At 42.8% G+C, this 13,294-nt stretch overlaps 1 protein-coding gene across 1 annotated transcript in view; it reads right to left on the bottom strand.

The window, feature by feature from the left end:
- Positions 1-13,294, bottom strand: part of PAPPA (pappalysin 1) — a 184,496-nt gene that overhangs the window by 159,089 nt on the left and 12,113 nt on the right.

The raw sequence follows: 13,294 nt of genomic DNA, 5'->3' as shown, positions 1-13,294 counted from the left end.
CACTTATTAACAATTTGGTGCACTGCAGGGAATACACACTAATGATGTCTCCCACAGGCAAAGCGTGGATCACACCTAAACCGCTCCCAGCCAGTCTTCAGACAGCTCTGTGTGGTGGGAAGAGCCCACTCCTTCTCAGTCTGGGTCATGAGGTTTGGCAAGGTAAAGACATTTCCATCTTTCAGTTCTCAAAGGCCAAGGGCTGCAGGGGCACCCCTCAAATGAAAAACTAATCGTTAGAGCCTTCAGCACCACACGGCTTTTCTACTATCAGCATATAGAAAACAATCCTTCCCCCAAGCCCGCACTTCCAAAAGCCTACAAGAAAATCATAAATCTCTGACAGTAGAGTCCTCATGAAAAGACTAAATATCCCCTTACCTCACCCCTGCACCCTAACCCTCCCAGCACTACAACCAAATAACATCTTCTGCTTCTGACTAAGTTGCTCAACAGCCATCTGTTAACAATCACTCATTAACAGTGCAGTCTTGTCTAGTATCAACAGAGCAAAGGTTACAGGAGCATTCACTGTATTTTTCCTCCCCTCTCCCAGCACCCACCTTCCCCCCTCTCCTCACACCCTTCCCCTCTCCTGCTCCTACCTCTGTAAAAAAAAAAAAAAATATCTTCTGATGGGAAAGTAAAAAAAAAATTTAAACAGGCCTTTTTTCTGCACACTGGTATTTTGCTAAGGACTCTGAGCTCCCCCTTTTCCTGTTTCCTTTGGAAGAGAGATCCCAGGGTTCGGAAGGTAATGTGTTTATTCATCTGTAGGGTGCACTCGGTTCAAAACCTTTTCGAGACCAGCTTCTAGTTTATACTGCTACTTCTGATCACAAGAAAGGAGAGGAGGAGAACCAGGCAAGGAAAAAACAAATATGCCAGGGAAAAAACAAACAAAAAAAAGACATTTGCTGGGATGGATGTTTACCCGAGAAATTTGTGATATGAAAGCCAAAGCTACCAATGACCTTCTGGAATCTGTTTTTTAAGCATTTTTAAATTTTTCTTTATGGGATAAATACTTTTACAAAGCATTCATTTTCAGATGTATGAGAACCCATAAAAATCTGCATTTTTATGAATCTCAAAAGAAAGTATTGTCCAACAATATTGGGTGGATAATACTGCAATGAACAAGAAGACAGCTGGCAAGGCAAGTCCCTCTTCCAAATAAGTCATTAAAAGAAAAAAAAAAAGCTATAAAAATCTCAACTTATTGTAATAAAACCATTAGAGCTGGTCAGACATTTTGTAAGAGAGCCCTTGCCTGCCAAGAAATGCCAACACGAGAGCAGAAGAAGTGATGCAGAAATGGGCTAGTCCCAACAAACCTCTCTGAGAAGCTGCGGGTCCTTAACGTGCCAGGAGAAGCCCGGGGACAGCTTCAGCTGCTCTGACTGCAAGCACAGAAGGTCAACCCATCCCAGCCATGTTCCCCACCATCTCCTGCCACCTTTGCCGACTGAATTCTCCAGGCCTGCAGATGACAGGGCAGCTGCACACACAATAGCTGCTCCACCTGTTTCTTAAGGCATCCAAGATCCCTGCTGTTGGATGGATGGCTGGAAATCCTGGCACAGGCTTCTGGGTTCTCCAGCTCTGGGGAAGTCCACCATGCAGTCTTTAAGGTCAAGGTTTTTGGCTTTTTGTACTGACCAGGGCTGGAAATATTCGCTCAAAGAACTGATAAATCGTGGAATGGAAATTCAGTTTCCTAGCCAGCTTTAAAGAACATCTTCCTCTCTCTCTGAAGTGCTGCGTGATGCTAGTGATTGACCTCAGCTGAACAGATGGAGCTGCTGGAGGAATACTACAAAATAGTAGCAATCCTCCCTTGCCTTTGAGCATTTAAACCCTGATGTGATGCAACGTGTCTTGAGTTTGGCTCAAACAGCTGCCATCAATTCAAGATTTACAGGGAGCCAAAGGAGGGCAGAACAAGAAAAAAAAACGAGTGACAATAGGGACACCACGGAACACGCCAGTATGAAAGCTGCTCAACTAAAACAGTCTACTATTCCAGTTCCTTACATTTGCTAGTTTAGGGCAAAGGTCACTACTGAATCCATACGCCACACACAGTATTCTTTTCTCAAACTTTTACTATTATAGATATCCAACTCTTGATGAAAAGATGGATTGAACAGAATCCCTTCAGCAGCACAAGTTGTTTTATTCTTAAGAGAAAGGAAAGAGTAAGAAAAGGGATAAGAAACCCACACTCCCTATAACTTGCAAGTTGCACTGCTTATTTATGACCTTCTTTTGCTTGTACGCGGTACTTACTTTCCCAATCCTTCACTCACTTTGGCTTTAGACTAAGAACCCTCCGGCTATGGGAGTGTCACTTTTCCGTTTTGTCCCCAGCACAATGAAACTAATTTCAGCTGGGACTTTGGATGTCATAATAAAAGAATTTATTACTTCTTCTGTGACAACTAATAAGGGTAAAGCCATTGGAAGAGGGACATGTGAAATAATTGCCAGAACTTCTGAAAACTGAATAATTTGATGTTTTCACAATTTATTTCAATTTAGTAAAAGGTTCCATAGCCATGAGTTATTTCTTAGACATAATTAAGAACATTTTAAACAAGAGGAGGCCTCTTTTACCCCAAGCAAGGCTGGTTTTGAGCAAAATCACCCCTCACAATGGTTGACACTCCGAATTTCAAAATTCAGCTGTGACCACAACCAACATTTACATGAAAAACATACAGAGTTTAGAGTCTCATTTACACTGAGAATTCTTTACAATAATGTGGTAAGGGACATTTTTAGCTACTTAATATCCCTTTACAAACCAAAAGTGGTGTAAAGAGGCCTCATGGTAAATGAGACTCAAGCCAATGACTGAAAAACCACAATTTGGCAAAAACGCCTGCAGTTTCTGAGCCAAGAAATGGTGCGAAATAAAACTGATGTTTGTTTTCCCCACAGCAATTAGATTAAAAAAATATGTACACGTTTCATACAGCAGCAAACAGTTTTCCTCACTTCTGCTTGCCCTGAGTTGCTAGAAAGGGATGGAGCTAAAGCTGAGAAGAATACTGACAGCCCCTCTAACTCCCTAGTCTGGATGGGTTTTTCCCTTCTAAAGCTCGTGTTCCTGAAGCCCAAGGAGCTAGTTCAGCTTTCCAGTAAGAGGCACTGGTAACCTTCCTTCCCCACAAAGGAATGAGTCACTTTGCAGACAACTTTGGAGTGGTGCACGAACAGAGCAAGATGCCACATTCCTGTATGCTTGGTCAGAGACAGACTTCAATGGCCCACGAGGCTCCTTCCAGTCCCATGTTTGTCCCATATAGGAAAAGTAAATTCCTAGGCATCAAAAGAGTGGGGAAAGCTGGAAAATTAAAATCCAAAGGCTTAAAGCCAAAAGCCAAACATGGAAAACCAGAAATAGAGTCTCTCCTTTTTTTTTACAAGTGAAATCTCAGTTCTCTGGCTACTGACCCACAGCTGGTCCAGCACACAACTGTCCATCTGACCTCCTCCAGGAGGCCCTAACCAAGGCCACTGCATGATTTATAACCCAGTTTGTTTTCAGAACTTTGCTGGGGACTTAAAAAGAGCCACATCTTCACAGGGGCCCTGCGCGCTGGACAGGATTTGGCAGCACGAGCACAGTAGTATCAGCGGCTGAACTCCTGGAAGAAAGTCCTGGGTGAGGACACGAGGCATTGCTGTAACCAAGCTTGTGATGCCGAGATTGGAGCAGATGTTTATCAGCAGCAGCCACAGAGAAACGGGAACTGACAGCTAGAGGCTGTGGCTGCTGGAGCCATAAGTAGCACTCTGTGGGCAGAGTTTGAAAGAGGAGAGGCCGAAGTCGCCCATGCAAGCTGCTGTAATCCACTTTAATATTATCAATAACAGACTCCAGGCCTTCCTCCCTCACTTCAGTGCTGTTTCTTGCATCTTGCTAACAGCAATCTTCCCCACTTTGCTGAGCAACGGGTAGCAAAAAAAAAAAAAAAAAAAAAAGACTTGTTATGCTTTCCTTTCCAGCAGCCAAGAGGCTGGGGGAAGGGGAAGAAGGAGGTCAGTTTGACTTTGAACACATCAGGTGTGCTGCGGAGCCCGTCACAGCCGTGCAAGGCAGAACAGAAAACAGTGCCCTGCACTTCTGAAAGTTGGCTGTGCCTGTTTTGCTGGGAGACTCCAACCAGAGGTGACAGGACTCAGTTATGAAAGGGGAATTTAGGTCAACAATCAAAGCTGCAGTCAGGGGGCCCAAGAACAGGGAGCTAAAGGTTGGGGCTGTTTTTTTCTTTAGCATGCTTTAATCGTTTAGTATCAAAGCACAGAGGAACGCTTGAAAGAGCAAATATTCTACAGGAACCTATAGAAAGCTTTTATCTGTCCAGAGGAAAATAATTAAAACCGACAGATTTGGGTTAAGTATCCCCATGTTCCATGCAATTGGATAAGTCAGTGAAGATCCACTGGAGCAGTTCTTGAGTTCTGCACTGGGTATTTCATGGTATGATGTTGAACCCAATATAGAGGGGAGAAATAATCTCTCCTTTCCTTTGCCATGCTTCCTGCAACCCCCACTTCCTTCTACAATAGTTAAATAATTCAAAGTCCAGAGTACTTAAGGCAACATCTCTGTCTATACCATTTCCAACACAGCTAAGAGTCCTCCTGAGGTCGCCCCCTGAGACGAGGAGTGGCTCAAGCAAACCACCTGAGACTTGCTCAGGTGGCAATGTACTACTTAAGCGAGCAAAAAGGGGATGTTTGCTGCTGCTGCTATCAATCTAGCTGAATTCACACCAGATAGTATCGTTTACAAGCTATGCGATAGAATTCAGATCTGAGACAGAAGGATGGAGTTCTTTTTGTTTTGCCGTGAAAGACAAGATCTTCATGTAGAAATGTGGAGTTTAATACAGCTATGCTTTGTAACATTGAGAATTTGGCCTAAGGCTCTTTAAAATATCAAAATCTTTATATCCTTGCCATTTAGCATTAAATTAAGCATATATTCTGTACTGTTTCTCAAATTCCCAGTCACTCATATGCTCAATGAGATACCTTGAAGCCTGAAAACAGGGAGACAACAAGGGATAAAACAGCAAAACATGAATTTGTAGTGGCTGGTTAGTTATGAACATTACATAAATCCTTCCCTTCTGATAACAAAATCATGTAGGCTGCAACAGAGCAGCCGCTGGCATGGACAATCATATTAGTGACACTTCACTGACCTATTGTGAGAATATACCCGCTAAGAGTATATAAGAGCTTACTGCAAACAGATCTGGTAGGCTGGGGTTAGTGAGAAATTATTAGATTGTGAGGATTTTGAGGTGTAAGTGAACACACAACACTGCATAACCAGATGGCACAGAGAAGCGAGCTTCAGTCCTTGCCATATTGTAACAGGGTCATTCTTGGACCGGGTATTGCTCTCGCAAGGGCTCCTTCGTATACAGTATCAGTGTAAACAAGTATTAGTGGGAAGGTTGGCTTATCTAGATCTTTTTAAGCATTTCACAATAAAGCTGCAGAACCAGTGGAGACTGGTACTTGGTTAACAAACTGTGGCTGTTTATGATCTAATAACTAGGTTTAGGCGGGCTTTTAGATGGATAGCAAAAAGCACATCCTTTACAAGGGTCAAACTGCAGTCCCTGCTATAAAGTCTGGGACCATGGGAACATTCCAGAGAACAAGGGTAAGGATTTTATAATATCTATGAAACAATTTATTTCTCCTGCCTTGTTCTCTGAAACAACTGAATATATTTGGTTGAAGCTTGGAAAACCAGTATGTGTCCATGTTTTTAGGGATGATGATAACACACGCAGATATAGGGACAGTATTAAGATAGTACAGGCAGGCTTCATTTGGATACTACTTCAAGTCATAAACTCTGCAGCCATCAGCATGTTCCTTCAGAGAATCACCAGTGTGTGCCGTAAACATGGGAGGCTTTGCATCAGGCTTGATTTGGACAAGAATTCAGGGTGGTGGCTGCCAGTTGTACACACTCTAGTGTGGCTCCCTGACAACAAAGCAGAGTTTAGTGTTTATGAAGACCCAGATGTCCTTCAAATATAGGGAATGGAAAGCCCTCCATAAGTTTGTTGATTTGGCTCAAAAGGGCCTTAACACACCTCTCAACTGCCAAGCTTATCTATGCTAACTGATCAGCAGAACCAGGTTACGAATTAACCATCCTATTGTAGCTGAGGCAGTGCATTCACCTTTAGAGAAATCCAGCATTAACATCATTCTCACTTCAAAAGCAGATCTTGCAAAACACAGAGATACGGATCGAGACACATGCGTGAAAATCCATCTTTCACTGACACGTGCACAACACACAAAACTGGAACAACACATGAACATACAAAAAAGGACGTAAACACAACAGCACACCGGCAGAAGGGTCACCCTGCACACACAGATGGATGTTCCCAGCAACATGCTTGGTAGAACAAACGTCACCTCTGCTTCCACGTCATCTCCTCCTCCCTGAGCTATTAGCCAAATACTGATTAGCTATCAAAGCTCTACAGAGAAATCTACTCTTGTGCATGCTAACACAGAGTGACTTTCCTCCCTTTTGTAAGAGTTAATGCTTGAGAGCAAACACAGAGGGTATCTTCTATGGAAGGAACAGACACGTAAGTCCCATAACTTCCGGGCAATCTAAATGATAAAGTGGTATTTCTGGGCTCCTTTTAGAAAACAGCACAGAGAATTGATCATAAACTGGGTCAAGACAGGTCAGCATACCTCAGAGCAGATCAGATGGCCAGAGCATCCCAGGAGGAAACGCTCTCCTGGAAGGATTATTAGGGGCACATCTGTGCCATCAGATGACCATACACAATACCCATCAGCTCACTAGGAGTTCAATATGGCATTTCCTTTCAAAATGTGCTTTGTGCCTGACAAGCACTGCAAGTCAATCAGCTGTAGCAGTGGCCAAGCCTGTAGTCGTGCTGGAAAAATGCCCAACGCGCTGCCCTACGGAACCCCCTCGATGGCCAGAAAGACAGAGGGGTGAGAAGTGGAGGTCTAGTATGAGACTGCTTGTGATGCTCATCAAAATACACAGCCAGGATTGAAGGGGGGACAACAACACGGCTTGTTTTGCCTTTTAGAATTCCCTTGTCTCTGACCTTTACAGCAGCACTGGAACCAGCTGAGCAGTTACTGCTCCCAGCTGCAGAGAGAAGAGCTTTTACACCATTGCACAATGCACGTGTGTTTGTGGGGAGGAGGTTAGGGCTAGAGAACAAAGAAGGAAATCTAGTGGCACCTAAATCAAACATTATGATCAATGAGGGAGTGGGAAGAGGACCTGGGGAGCGGGGACAACCTTACAACCTTTCCAGGATCAGACAGATGGCCAACATCCACATTATTACAAAACCAAAACAAAAACAAAAAATTCCATGAATGCAAACTAAGGCACCCTGGGAGGACACTGTAAAAATCACATCATGATAGCTTAGACTTGTCTTTGTAATTGAGGGGCATTTCCACATGAAACAGTTCTAGTTATTTAATTGGATTTTGAGAACATTCTTGGGCAGATATTTTGTGAGTGCAAAACTGAGTAGTTCCAGCACCTTTACACTGATTCATACCATGCAAGGTCTTTGCTTCTGTGAGAATTAAATATCTTATTGTAAAAATATCTTAGATCTTATCCAGACTCAAATATCTTATTGCATCTGGCTTTCCCATATGACTGCATCTTTCCTGTACTAATGGAAACAACTGAGGAATTTACCAACCTTAAAAGCAACCTTAAAAGTCTCCGATGCGGTGCGTAGAACAGCATGCCACAGCAGCAGGCAGAACACAGCTGATTGTGCCTGTTCTCTGCTGTCGCTTTTGAAAGGGAGCCGGGCCTTCTCTAATCATGACTATTTCATGCCTCAAATTCCCCGCTCCATACTTGCATGCAAGTTCCAAACCCATACACAAACCACAGAGATATTTCTGCTTTCTAGGAAACATCCTGCTGCAAAAACCTGCTGCTCTAACATGATATAACTATTAGAGTATGCATTCCAGATAGGCTGTAGTCACCACATACTAACCTAAGTATATAATTTTAGAGCTCTATTTTTCTGCTCAGTTTGAATCCAATTTCATTTGTTTTGCTATGATTTTCCTTCTGGAAATACCTGAGCCTGTATTTCTGCTCTACAAATACCAGTGATCACTTGATCTGTGAGCACAAATAAATAGACATCTAAAAGAAAATCCTCAGACAGACACTCACAATGTCTTAGAAGTGTACGGAAACAAATTCACACCTGTTAAACTGAAGGCTGTAGCTGAAAATTCAGCCTTTAGTTCTTAAAGGACAAGATGGGACAACGATGGGCAAACCTCCAAAAGGTCATAATTCTACTTTGCTTTCCATAAGCATTGCCAAAGTCAAATGCTTCTCAAAAGTAATTGACCTTCTCAAGTCTGCAGATCTGGGAGAAAAATGTAAAAGAAACAAGCTACCTTGGAAGATTTTTGGCAATTCTTGTGTTTAGCTGAGCAGCAGGAAGTATCGTATGTCCAGCCTTTCATATGTTATTTCAGCCCTTCCACTTCTGGTTAAATTTGGAACCAAAGAAATGAAGACTAGCAAAGTAGTATGTACACGTACTGCTTTCTCTGTGCATAGGCCTATATATACTTGTGCACATGGGTTTGAGGGAGTAAACTGGGGCATTTTGAGCACTTGGCTTAAATTTGAATTTTGAGGAATGGTCTCCAGCTGGGGGTGGGTCAAATGAACTGAAATCCTGTCTCAGAACACTCATTACCTTCAACAGGTCTTTGGTCTATATTTTTTGTTTGCAACTCAGCCAAAGTCACAGGAATAGGTAATTTCAGCATATAGCCTGCATACCCTTCTGGACCGCTGTTCTACCCTGAGACTGTGAGACAGACCACCCAGCAAGAAGGTGACAAGCAAAAGTCACCCCAGGCTTAGTTCGTTTTACTCACTTCTTTGTTTTTAAGGGATGTCTGCTGTGTTAGCTTCACACTTCTGACAGTGTCAATGCTCCAGCTTCCAGAGGGAAACCATGATTCTGCTCCCCAAAGTTTGTATTTTACAGCTAAATTCTTGGCTTCATTGAAGTCAACTACCTTCAATGAGAAAAGATTTTAGTCCTGTTTTTCTGATAGTTTTCAGACTAGCACACTGGACTGTTTTGAAGGAGAAAAGTCAAGGCATTGCTCAGCACACTGTTCTGGTTAAAGGTGACAAAATCTAACCAAGATTAACATCATATGAAACTGATCCTGACAATTCAACTAGAGTGATCCCGAGGAAACCCTACAAAGAGCTGGAAATATGGTGATTAGAATATCCTCCCAGTGTCAAGGAGAATCCATAGAAATACTGGAAAAACAGAAGATTTGAAATTAGCATCCTAGTGCTACCTGTGTGTTACAGTGGGATTCAATTATTTTTGCAGTTATAGCTGAAAACCCCAGAATGATCTGACGTTAGAAGAACTCGAGACACTCACATGGGTGACAACTGAATTGACTTCTCTTTAAAGACCTTGCAATTTGGAAAAACACTGAATTTTACTGTGAAATTTCTGGTGCCAGGTATCCCATTGTTCTAACCAAAAAGTTTTTTTCAGTGATTGACTACTCTCAAGGCTAAAATACCATATTTTCTCACTGTTCTGAAGTTGCTTAGTCTCCATGTGCATCCACTGGATTTACTCATATCCTCCATTATTATATTTCCAATCTCCAATTATCAGATTAATATTCCCCAAACATATATTTAAAGATCATGATGATCAAGTGACCTCTTAATCTTCTTGAGGCAAATACTTTAAGACTTGTTACAAATCATATAATTATTGTCATGGCTCATTTTTTTCCCTCCAAACCCTCTGTCACACAACATCCTTCTGAAACTGTAGACACCAGAACCAGGAAAAGTACTTCAGGAGCAGCTACTCCAGTGTCAGGACAAGGATAACACAACCTCCCCAGTCCTGTTCAATGCTTCCTTGTTTACATAGCCAATGATGACTCTAAACCTTTGGCCACAGCAACACATTGGCAGCTCACATTTACACGCTTTATCTATTCCAACAGGCAGTTACTCCTACACATGCAGATCCAGGTGAAAGACCCTTCCCCCACCACCCATCTATTATGTATGACTTGCCGCCTGTCTTTCTATATGTATGACTTCACATTTGGCTTTATTCTAATGCATGCTGTTTGCATGTTCTCAATTTTTGAAAACACCCAAATGAGAGTCCTGTTTTTGTCATTGTTTACCACTCCCTGAACTCTGCAACATCTGCAAATTTTATCAGGACTGATTTTGTGTTTTCTTGCAGGTTGTTGACAGAAAATATTAACTAGTAAAAAGCCAAGACTAAATTGTGCTGAATAGGAGGGAATGTGGCCAGAGTCACACTGTTCAGACAACAGCTCTGTTTTTCAGTAGGGGAAAATAAATACCTGTGATACTCATGAATACGAGCTTACACAAGTCAAGAGAAAAAAGATGGGACAAATAGATAAGGAGGAGATTGGCAAGATATGCCTCTGTCGTTTTGTCTCTTTGGCATTCCACAATCTCAGTCTTCTCTTCATAGCAGTGAAGCACTGCAGGGACCTAGCACAACCCTGGGCAATGGGACTTCTGGGATGAGCATTCCTTCTTTTTGGTACAATGGAGTGGCATTTACAATTTACAGCATCATACATGATCGAAGTACTGCTCTGATGATATTACCTCATCCTTACAAAAAGCACCTATCTGATAGCTGCTGAGAACCATTATCCCACCTTCACAGATGAGGGCAGAGCTGGAGACACCTCAGAGCAGTTGTAAAGTAACAACTAAAACCCCAGAACAACCTGTGCACCTCCAACCACTACACCACAAAATAAGCAGCCTGAACTGGCAGAAGAGGGAGCTGGCTTCTCTCACACAGCGGTTTCATCACTGCTGAAACAAACACCCTTTCTTTCTCCAAAGCTTCTAATTTATCACTGAAGGAAATCTCTACTCTCTTCCCAAAACCACCAGCCAAAAAGAAACCTCTACCCTTTGCAACTGCCTCTGTTTTCCTTCCTGCCAACTAGTCTCCGTCTCTCCTTTCCTTACAGAACATCTTGTTGCAATGCCCTTCTATAATAATTTTCATGTAAAAACCAGTGCCTCATCAAGCTTGCCCTGTCACCAGTGTTTGACAAGTGTCAGAGAAACCCCATAAAAGCCAAGCTGCGAGTTTGTTAGTGCAAAGGACACCATGTGTTGAACACATTGACAGTTCTCAATAAATAACATCCCTGTAGAACAGCTGGTTGGATTGCTTGGGTTTGGAAGAATGTTGGCCACATTGCCTACTTACGTGCATCATCCTCAATGATGCACAGAAGATCCTGTGCATGGGGAGCGGAAATACATCACTTCCAGAAGAAACCAAAGTATTTTTTTTTTTAAAAAAAGTATCAGAACACAAGTTTAGATCCTGACTCAAGGTTTATAGTCAATTTCAGACATACAGATGTGCAATAGTGTTGTTTTCTTGATGTAGGTGTAAGAGACGTTCCTTCTGAGGGAAGGGAGAGGCAGGAGATGGTAGGATGGTAGGAAGAGCTATCCTAATCTTGTTTCCTTCTTCCCTCTCTCTTATGAAATAGATAGCTCCCATTTCATTTAGTGCTTTCTTGTTTGCCAAAACACTTTGGCCTTCACAGTGTAAGACAAAACACATGGCTGGGGCAGAAAGGCCATTGCTTCTCTACCTCTGCCATCAGCGCTTGAAGCAGAGGGAAAAGTCTAGTCCAGTGCTCAGCCTCCTAATGCTGCCAGGTGCCTTCCTCCATGAGTATGAGTGCTCCTGGCCCACCTTTGATGCCAAACTCCAACCCTTTAGAAAGCTTTGGAGAAGGAACACAGACCTCTGGCGGTACCATATTGCCTCTGTGTGATTCAGCTGCTGTTGCTTCCCTTTCTGGCCTGTTCCATGGAGCCTGCAGGTGTTTGGATACAGCCATTTCCCAGTAAAACTGGTGCTATGCTGACGTTTAAAACAAACAAACAAACAAACAAAAAACCCCCTAGTATTACAGCGTATAGCTGAAGACCACCCCCGTTTGAGCATTGCCTCTGGTGAGACATAGAATGTAAACAGTCTGTTTGATTAAGCCATCTCTAGCAAGGGGACTTCGGGGAATTCTGGTCTTTCCCAGCACAAAGAGCAGAAGATACTCTGCTCTTCATTAATTCAGAGCTCTTCAAAGGGCAAGAATGATTCGCTCAACTTTCCTCCTAGGAGAAACTGTTGATAGTTATCCTGGAATTCTTGGAGGATACTCACCAATATAAATCAGGTCCATTTCCACCACCACCCTGCCCCAATTCTTTATTTAATCTCTTCACAGGCAAAGTGATTGTGCAACCACTGATAAACTCTGTTGATGCTGGAATACAAAATGTTCACTTCTGATTGTCTTCCCCCCCATTGGGGTGGGAGGTGGAGAGACCACACTGGAACAGTCTTATAGATAAGACAAAATATTTGTACAATAAGAGAAACTGCTTTTTCAACAAAAAGCAACAGATAAGGCTATTTTAAACCATCACAGTTTAAGGTATGGAGGTTCTGCCAGCAGCAGACACCTTTGGTAACACATCTAAAACTTCAAGGCTCTTACATCTAAAAGTGGGACTACAGCTTTCACATCTATTATGTCTGTAAAAACACCCTTATTCCTCCCAAGACACTGCTTATGGAAATGGGGGAGCCTGGACAGTGACATGAGCACTGCATTAATACTACACCTCTGCACAAGTGAGGAACCACAGTCCTGACCAGTGCTGCTTCCCCCATTCCCAGAACTTTACTTTATCTGGTGATTCTCCCACACATTTTGAGTAGGCAGAAAGGCTTTTTAGAGGATCCCAGTTTCTCCTGGAAGGAAACAAACACATAATTCCCTCACCTCCTGTCTAAGGCCACCAAGGTGTAGTACTAAAGGCACAACCCAGGGGCAGTCACAAGAAAATGGATTTCTTCTTGGGTTCCCCCTGTGCTGCAAGGGGTTTGGGGGACCTCTGGAGCAAGTTAAAGCATTTTGCATTTTCCAGCTGACAGCACATGGAGATCTGTCCCTTGCTCCAAGCTCATGGTGACTATGTCATGGTGTAGTCCTGTGTTATCTACTTACTTGAGTCTAGCTCACTCCTACCTCCTTAAGCTGGTAGTTCTGTGAGAGAGATGTGCAACACCAGATATATCAGCCTTCTGCTCAGACTACA

The sequence above is a fragment of the Falco cherrug genome, chromosome 9 (genome assembly GCF_023634085.1).
Source record: "Falco cherrug isolate bFalChe1 chromosome 9, bFalChe1.pri, whole genome shotgun sequence".
Classification (NCBI taxonomy): Eukaryota; Metazoa; Chordata; class Aves; order Falconiformes; family Falconidae; genus Falco; species Falco cherrug.
The sequence above is the reverse complement of the archived record's forward strand: the minus strand, read 5'-3'. Positions and strand labels throughout refer to the sequence as shown.